The sequence below is a fragment of the Mirounga angustirostris genome, unplaced genomic scaffold (assembly GCF_029215605.1).
Source record: "Mirounga angustirostris isolate CCGP_5_RB_7025 unplaced genomic scaffold, mMirAng1.0.hap1 SCAF_1, whole genome shotgun sequence".
Classification (NCBI taxonomy): Eukaryota; Metazoa; Chordata; class Mammalia; order Carnivora; family Phocidae; genus Mirounga; species Mirounga angustirostris.
The window spans coordinates 200581346-200589979 of record NW_026991709.1 but is presented as its reverse complement, the minus strand read 5'-3'; positions in this window follow the sequence as shown (position 1 = coordinate 200589979).

The following is an 8634-nucleotide window of genomic DNA, read 5'->3' as shown; positions in this document are numbered from 1 at the left end:
CTCGAATGGGAGAAACATTTCCGGCTGCTGTTGGGAGAAAGAAATGAGCACGAGGATCTATAATCTACCATCCCTTCTAACTCCTGCTTCTCTTGTCTATTTTATCTATTTTCTCCCTCCTCCTCCTTCTCCTTCCACCTCTTCCCCTTCCCCTCCCCCCTCACATTTCCAAGGGCAGCCCATCGCAGAGTATAAGGGAACATGGAAGAAAGGACTTCACTTTCTACTCCACTGACATTATGCAAGTTTGCTCCTGCTTATTCAGGGGTGTATTGTAGCCCATACCTCGGGGGTGGGGGGAGAAAACTGTATTTTCTGCACCATTTCTGAATCATTGCATGTTTTTTTCTTCGCCATCCTATTTATTTACTCATTTTCACATTAGAGTTTTGATGTTTACACGGATGAATAAAAAAGAACAGAGCGAAACACACAAAATGGTTAGAGGGACAGTCGTGGCACCCCAGAGCCTCACAGGAATGGCCTGTCGGGGCCCCGGGGTCTGTTTCCAGGCTAATCGGAATACGCAGGTAGTGCTAGTCCAGATCCCTGAAAAGCGGACACCAAGGAGGTTTTATATCTGTTAGGGTTTGTGAGGGGAGGCGCCATGAGGGGAACTGAGGGGGGGTTTGGCTGGGAGAGCTCTCAGGCCCCCCACGGAGCAGGGCAGGATGGTAGAAGCGCTCTGGCCATCATGTAGACGCAGACAGAGGGACGTTTAACGTCCCACTGGGGAGCCCTCATTCTGAAGTCAGCCCAGAGGAGAAAGGTGTCCCAGGAATGGGCCTGCCTCAGCATCCCCACGGCCCTAGGTGAGGGGTAGATGGGGACCATAGGACGTGGGGCCTTGGGGCAAGCACAGCACTGGCTTCAGAGCCTGGCAGGGGGCCGTGGTCGATCCCCCAGTCAGAGGTGCGCCAGGGGCATGCTCATGGCCACCGCATTGGGGTGGGGTTTGCTCCAGCTTTGCTTTAATTCTGGATTTGAGTTGGAGGCCAGTGCTGAGGCTAGACTCTGCTTTTCTGTTTTCTGCACATCCCGCCAAGTCCACTGCCTCCCCAAATCATAGCTTCCACGCGCTCACTCCAGTCTTTCTTGTGAACTGTCTAGGAGGGGCAGGTCACGTCTGTGAAGGCTTGCTTCGGTAGATTTTTGAGCTTCACAGAAGGGTGGTGCGCTGTGGATGGAGGGAACTCGGAGATAACACTGGACCACCAGCGAGCCGTCTACCTCAGCCCTTCCACCAACCCCACTGGGAAAATGTTGGCGACAAGAGGTGTGTGGTCAGAGCTCAGCCTCCGTGCCCCAGGTGGGCCCCAAGACCCTGTACCCAGGAGCTGGTGACTGGAAGCTGGGTGAAATTCAAGGAAGCTCACGCTCTCTGCTGCTCTGGCAATCACTTCCTTTCACACGCTCCTGGCTGAGGTTGACCTGACCTCTCCTGCGAGACACTTCTGGCCCTCTCCTTGTGTCTGAAGGTTCTTGGTTTGTTTGTTTCTCCCGCCCTTGCTTCTATATTCCTAAGCTGTCCTCTGTTGGGTTTGTTATGGTGGGGGTGGTGGTTTGGATTGTTTTTCCTCTGAAATGTTTCTGCTTTAGTTTATGTGACATTGAGAATCTGGATGATCACAGGGCATTAGTGTTTGGGGTTAGGTTTTCCTGTGAGTTTAGTGCCTTGAGTGGCCTGAAGGACGCACCAGAAGTCTCTTGCCCTTCCTGGGAAGAGTCAAGACAGAGCAAGCCCCTGTGGACCTCAGGGAAACCTCCTTGGGTTCTGCCTGTACATTTGGTCACAATGTCATCCTTGTGGTCAGCTGAAGTGCAGTGGGCACCTGTCCTTCAGATGGTGGGACTGCAGGAAGAGAGAGTACTCAGTGGGTAGTCTACACTCTAGGGTGGAGCCCAGCTCTGCCCTTCACCTTCCCTGTGGCTTTTGCCAAATCCCTTGACATCTTTCAGTTTTCTCATCTACAACGTGGGGTAACAAGAGCATCCCTGCCAGCCTTATGGACTGCTCTGGAGACTCCCTGTCAAAATGATAGAATGGGCCAGAAAGCAGTTTGCAGCTAGCTGCCCTGTGCTGTGTCCTTGTGCTGAACAATCATCAGACCAGCATCTCCCAGAGCTCCAAGGAATCCCAGTCTTAAAGAATATGAACAGGTGTTATTTGAAAGAAAACAATTTTTTTTCTACATTAAAAATAAGTTTGGGAAATGCTCAGTTAACAAAATTTAAACTGGTTCTGCACTAGAGGATTTCTCAGAGACTTCCATGTACTGCGGATCTCCATGAGTGTTTTCCAATAGTGTATGAGAGGATCTTCGCACCCTCTAGTGGAAATGCCGTATGAGATAACACAGCGATTCCTGGAGGACATAGGTGTCAGATTTGGGGCCAGCTCTCACGCTAATGCCGGACCATAGGAGACATCAAACACATTGAGAGAGATTAGTTAGTTTAACCAACAGATGGGTAATGAGGAGCTACAACCTGTAGGACCTGAGGTTCTTGGTACCAAAACAAGCCCAGGAGAATCCTGGATGTGTGAAGAATCTGACCGAGTTCTCCCAGAGTCACCACGTGCCCTTCCACAGCCCACACAGGCTCCCAAGTCCTGTTTCCATCAACATCATATGTGGTTGTGTTTATCCTCACATAAATTAACCCCCATCGTAACTTTCTCTAAAGCTTAATGTCTCAATTGATGAGGAGACAGTTCCCTGACCAGAGCCCCCAGTGGAAGGGCTCCCAAGATTCGTCTCTTGCCCATGGAGCGCGCTGCGGGGTCTCTCCCCAGAGGATCCAAGCCACTGCTGGATTCCACACACCCCAGCAATGGCCCCCAAACTGTTTAGACCTCTTCCTGTCAGCTTTCCTCTACCACCATTGCCAGCACTCGGCTTGTTCCACAAGGTAAGGAAGTTCTTCGGTTGCTTAAATCATTCCAGAAGAATTCTAAGTCCACAGTGAAGGGGGAAGACGGAGCTCAGGGGTGGTTGGCCGCGTACTGGACAGAGGGCCCACTCCCTACCCAGCCCTATCTCTGCCACCCACCCGCCTCCTCCTGAAAGACACTTGGGTGAACACCCAGCTTCCATCTCCCCGGTGCAGGAGGTGCAGTGACTTTTGAATTTGGAAAGTTTGGAAGAACAGCAAGGAAGCCTTGGCTCAGCTCCATGGAGCTGCCCGTGGCTCTTGGTGTTGCCTTTGCCTCAGTAGATAAAGCATTCAGCTCTGCGGTTTGGCGACCAGGGTCATCTGTGGCCCCTCGATGTCTTCACTTGCTCAGAACCAAAGAGAAAAGGGGACAGGTGGGGAGTGCAGGGGTGCTGACTTCTCTTCAGATGATGCTGAGCACCAGAAAACTAGGTCGGCCATAAATGCTGCAGAAATTTATTGGAGGAGGTGAGGACCAAGCACCTGCTATGGGGTGAGACACTGTAGTCCTGGTCAGCACTGGTTAGGCCTTTCCCACAAGCAGGCACCGTGCAAGGCACTTTCATGGGCCACCTCTCCTGAAGCTCCTGTCCATGTGTGCTGTTTGCAGACGAGGAAGCCAAGCACAGTGCCAACCACCTGGACTCCGAGTCCAGGCTTTCTAAGCAGAAAGGGACATCCTCCTAGGGGAGCTGGACCTTGACTGCAAGAGGGGGTGCAGACCAGCAGAGGGGAGAGAGGGCGGGACAGCCTCAGGCAGGTCTGAGTCCCCCATGGGGCTTGAATGGGAGATTTGGGGGCAGAAAGAAAGATCTGAGAAACACCGCTGGAAACCCTGGCATTTTCCAGTCCAGCTTCCCATCTGCAGAGAGAGTTGTCCTTATTCTCAAAATTTGCGTGACTGTTCTACATGGATGGCTGTTTCTGTGATTTGTCCCGCATAACCGACCACCTGGCCCTGCACGTACACAAGCAGGCTGAGCAATGTTGTTTATGAGACTCGTGCTGTGTCACTGACCTTGGGGGCCTGGTTCTTTAAAATATATTATCTGGCCTCCAGGTCAGAACTGGCTCTTCTGTTCTCGTTGCCAAGAACTACAAATCTGGTCTCATGTCCCCTCCTGCTCCAGGCTGGGCTGGCCCCCACAGAATGGAATCCAAGAGTGGGGTGCAGACACACAGAGCCCAGGCACCTTGAAACTATAAAAACATGATAACATAGAAAGGCAGCTCGCTCCAAACTGCAAGTAGGCCAACAAATGTTTAACTTCAAACCCTCTCATTTGCCCTATAAATATGGCCCTTCTGGGAGTGGTCACTGGGAAGTCTCACCTGAGGGGAGGATGCTCCGCCCAAGCCTCTCTATCTGGACTCCAGGCTGGCTGTCTCCACCTGGCTTCCTCAGCTGATGAGGTGGGATGTAGTAAGTACCCGATTTGATGTAACTTTGCCTTGTTCTCATTTATTACCTGCTATTCCCTTCATCTATGTGTAGATTCTTTTCCTCTTCTGTTTCTATTAGGTTTCTATAATAATAATAATACAGTTTTCTTTCCTTTTCAAAAGCGAAAACACAGCTGTTGTGAACCTTTTCCCCAGAACATTTACAAAAATGAGGTCCTTCCTTTACTCTTTGACTTGTTCAATGGATATTCACCCAGGCCATTAGTGTGCAGGCGAGGGGAGGCAGGGTAAGCTGTGGGGGGGCCTGGCCCCTGGTTCCAGGGACCCAAGCTATGCGTCCCCAGCTCCTTCAGGGGGCTCCTAGGATGGGCCCCCCTGGCAGGACACCCTGTAGGGACCTCTACTTCTCTGGGGCAGAAATCTGCCTCCTAGCAGCCTCTCCACCTTGGCCTCAGAGAGCTGAAGGGAAAGGCCAACTCCATTATAATGTAAAACAACTTCCTATCTTCTTCTTCAGACTAGAAGCTTCCAGTTCCTCTAACTCTTCTCTGGCAGGGCTTCTAGGACCCACCTGACACTGAATGCTGGCTGTCAAGCTCCCTCAAACTCCAGCTTCCAGGATGCCCGTGAGCCCTCTTTGGCAGAGTCCTTGCTTTTCCCCCCATCTTTATCCTTTGAAGCATGTAGCACAGCCCTGCATACATAACAGATACGTGATAAACACTTGGTGAACTTCATTGACATGTCCACTTAGCCAGTTTATCGGAGCTCTTCCCACAAATGTTGGGTGACATGTTCTCTGTGCCCAGCATCAGAACAGGTCCCCTAGACACACCAGCACACAGAGCAGGCATGTGTCACAGTGGTATTCTACCCAGAGCTTATGTTTGTTTAGCCCTATATATTCCACAGAGCCTTTTCCCATATTCTAGTTGTTTCCATGTCTACCCTATGATTTATAGATGAGAAGGCTGAGGTCCAGCAAGACCTAATGATGAACGCAAGGTTATGCTGCTGTGGGGGCCACAGCTGAAAGGTATTCTTGGCTCTTCTTGGGTCATCTCCACCTTGACTCATCGAAGTCTCCTGTTGAGTTCTGTAGAATAATTCGGTTATCCCGCAGTCTACATGGTTCCTTTCACAGGAAAATTCTGATTTCATTAAAAAAAATCCTTTTAGTATTGGGATGCCCAGGTGGCTCAGTTGATTGGGCATCTGCTTTCAGCTCAGGTCGTGATCCCAGAGTGCCAGGCTCAAGCCCTGCGTCAGGTTCACTGCTCAGCGGGGAGGTCTGCTTCTCCCTCTCCCTCCACTCCTCTCCCTGCTCGTGCTCGCTCGCTCTCACTCACTCGCTCTCAAATAAATAAATAAAATCTTAAAAAAAAATTCATTTTAGTATTGAAGAGCAATTGACATACTATTAGTTTCAGATGCACAACATACTGATTCAACAATTCTATATGTTATAATGCTCACCACCATCTGTCAGATGTAGTCACCATCTGTCATTCGATTGATTTTACTTTTTACCCTGCCTCCCCTGGGTCAAGGCAATGCTTATTCGAGAACTATCTCCACCTTCCGAAAAAAAAAAGAAAAAGAACAATGCCAAGAGAATGCAGAACCCTTAAAATAGCTGTTGAACATCAACAGAATTCATCTCAAGGATTACTCAACTGAGTGCTTTAGAATGTCATGTCAATGGTAGAAAAGAAGAACTGTACCAAACTTGATATCTTCTGAAAACTTGCAAAACTGAGCAGCTAGTCTGTTTAAAAGAGGAAGCTGTATTGTTTCCTACCTTACTAATGTCTCTGATCAGATGGTATCTTCATTTCATGAGTGGCGAGACCTTAGCTGTCACTGGATGCATAACGGACTTTGCTAAAGTAGCAGGTACTGCTTGTCTTCTTTTCTCATCTGGGCAAGAACTTATTAAATGCAATAGATGTTAGTTTAGACGTTATTTCCGGGTAAACTGTCAGGTTTCTAGGAACAAGGAGTTGGAGAGAGGGGTCTAGGCAGGTGGGAGCAGTACCTCCCAGAAGTGCTCTTGGATTGAGGAGGCAGAGGAGAGGGGCCCAACTGCAATTTAGTAGGTAGTGTGGGGCCAGAGTGGGAAAGTTTGTTGTGACATATGTCCATTTTTTTATTGCTTTTCTCCCATTTTCCTTTCTTTTCTCCCACCCATTACCATGATGTGCTTGCTTCTCCCAGTCATCCCGACTTGGCCCTTTATACCTCTTTAGTCAACATGCACGTGGCTGTGCCCCCGGTGTGTTCCCTGTGCTTTCATAAATTCTCAACTGTTGAGAAGGTGACCACTCCAAAAGGATTACACTAAATAGTTTTGTGTTTATGGATATTGACTTGTAAGAAACAGTCAGTGAAGATAGAATTTACATATGTATGTGTTGTGTATATGCATTTATACATTACATTTGTATATAATTTGTGTGTGTGTGTTTGTGTGTGTGTGTGTATTTTTAAAGTGTTCATTGAAAATCCACTCTAAGACTATGAGATGAATCAGTTAATCAACGGATTTGGTCTTTGTGTCTGGATTTACAAGGTTGACTGTTTGTTTTTCCTGGACCTGTAACTAGAGGACAGGGATAGAAATCCCTCCTAATCTTTTGGGAAAACTTGGATTGATGGGGATGGAAGTTAACTGTTGTTTGACAAGTGTCTCCAGGAACGGTGATGGGAAAATGGCGTCTTTGGTATGTGGAAGTGATAGGGGTATTAGTCTGTCACTCTTTAAAGAAGGTGGTAAGGATGACATTGAACCATGCAGGGTGAGTTATTTCTCCTGGGGTAAGAATTATATGACTCAATAAGAAAAAAGCAGATGTATTTAGCAGAATGAAATGGGTAAAGGGCACAAACCGGTAATTCACAGAAAAGGAAATATGAATGGCTACTAATTACAGTTAAAAAAAATTTCTCAGTAATTAAATAAATATTAGTTACAAAATAATGACATTTCTTTTGCCCATATAATTGGCCAATTTTTTTTTTCTTTTCTGTCTTCTTGGTGTTGATGGATGCTTGCTGAGACCCACACCATCATCTATGAGTGCCAAGAATATATACATTGCTACGCACTTTCTGGAAGCAATATGGCAAAAATGCATCAACAGACTTAGAAATATGATCACAGGTAGAAATTGTGCTATGGGAAATCTACTTTAAGGAAATAATTTTAAAAATAACAAAGATGTTCATTGCATTATTTATAAAAGTGTATTTCTGGAACAACTTGGTCACACAATAATAAGACAATGATTATATAACCATGAATATCTATACAATATTTTGGAGTCTTTACAAATTATACATTTTTAAAAATATTTATTTGGGAGAGAGAGAGCATGAGTGAGAGGGGTAGAGGGAGAGGGAGAGAGAATCTCAAGCAGACTCCACGTTGAGCATGGAGCCCAGGACCCTGAGATCATGACCTGAGCCAAAACTAAGAGTTAAGAGTTGGACGCCACCCAGGTGCCCCTACAAATTACATTTTCCAACAATTATTGACCACATGGAACAAGGTGCAGAATATACAACTGAAAATACCAGAATACAAAAAAATGATATAAAAGTGTGATATCCATTCTAACAAACGTGGTACCTAGAAAGGAGGCAAGAGTCAGCAGTTCTTTCTCCATGACCCAGGTAGGGATGGTAGTACCAGTGGCCAGGAAGCTGAGCCCTCCGGTCATGCTGAACACCCCCCAACCACGTTATTTTGACCACATAGTCATGCCTTACCTATGGAAACATACTCTTCACAATCATCTCTTTCAACTAAATAACATGTCAGCCTGTATCCAATGAAAATTCAACCACATTTGAAACACCTGATGTTGAAATATAAGGAGTAAATCTAATCTTTTACAAGGATGTTGGTAAAAATATCCAAAATCATTTGGCAGGTGGATAAAACCAAGTCACTTAAAACGAAATGACCACATTCCAAGAATGGGGTGTAGCCTTTGCTCTAGTAACTCATGATAATTATGGGCCGTTGTGAAATTCTACCTGCTGCCCTAATATACAGTGCTGGGATGTGTCTGCAGCTAGCAAGAAGATTGCATTAATCATGATTTCAAGCTTGGGAGGTGCTTGTGTGTTGCCAGGGAGGGAGCTTCCTGGCTCTCCAGGCAGCCCATTCTGAACCTGGTAGTTCCTGGCAAGTCCTTCCCCATGTGAATGTGGTCTCCTCCAATGCTGTCAGATTGCTGTGCTCTGGGGAGTCTACCTCCTCTTCTGCAGGAAAAGCTATCACATCAG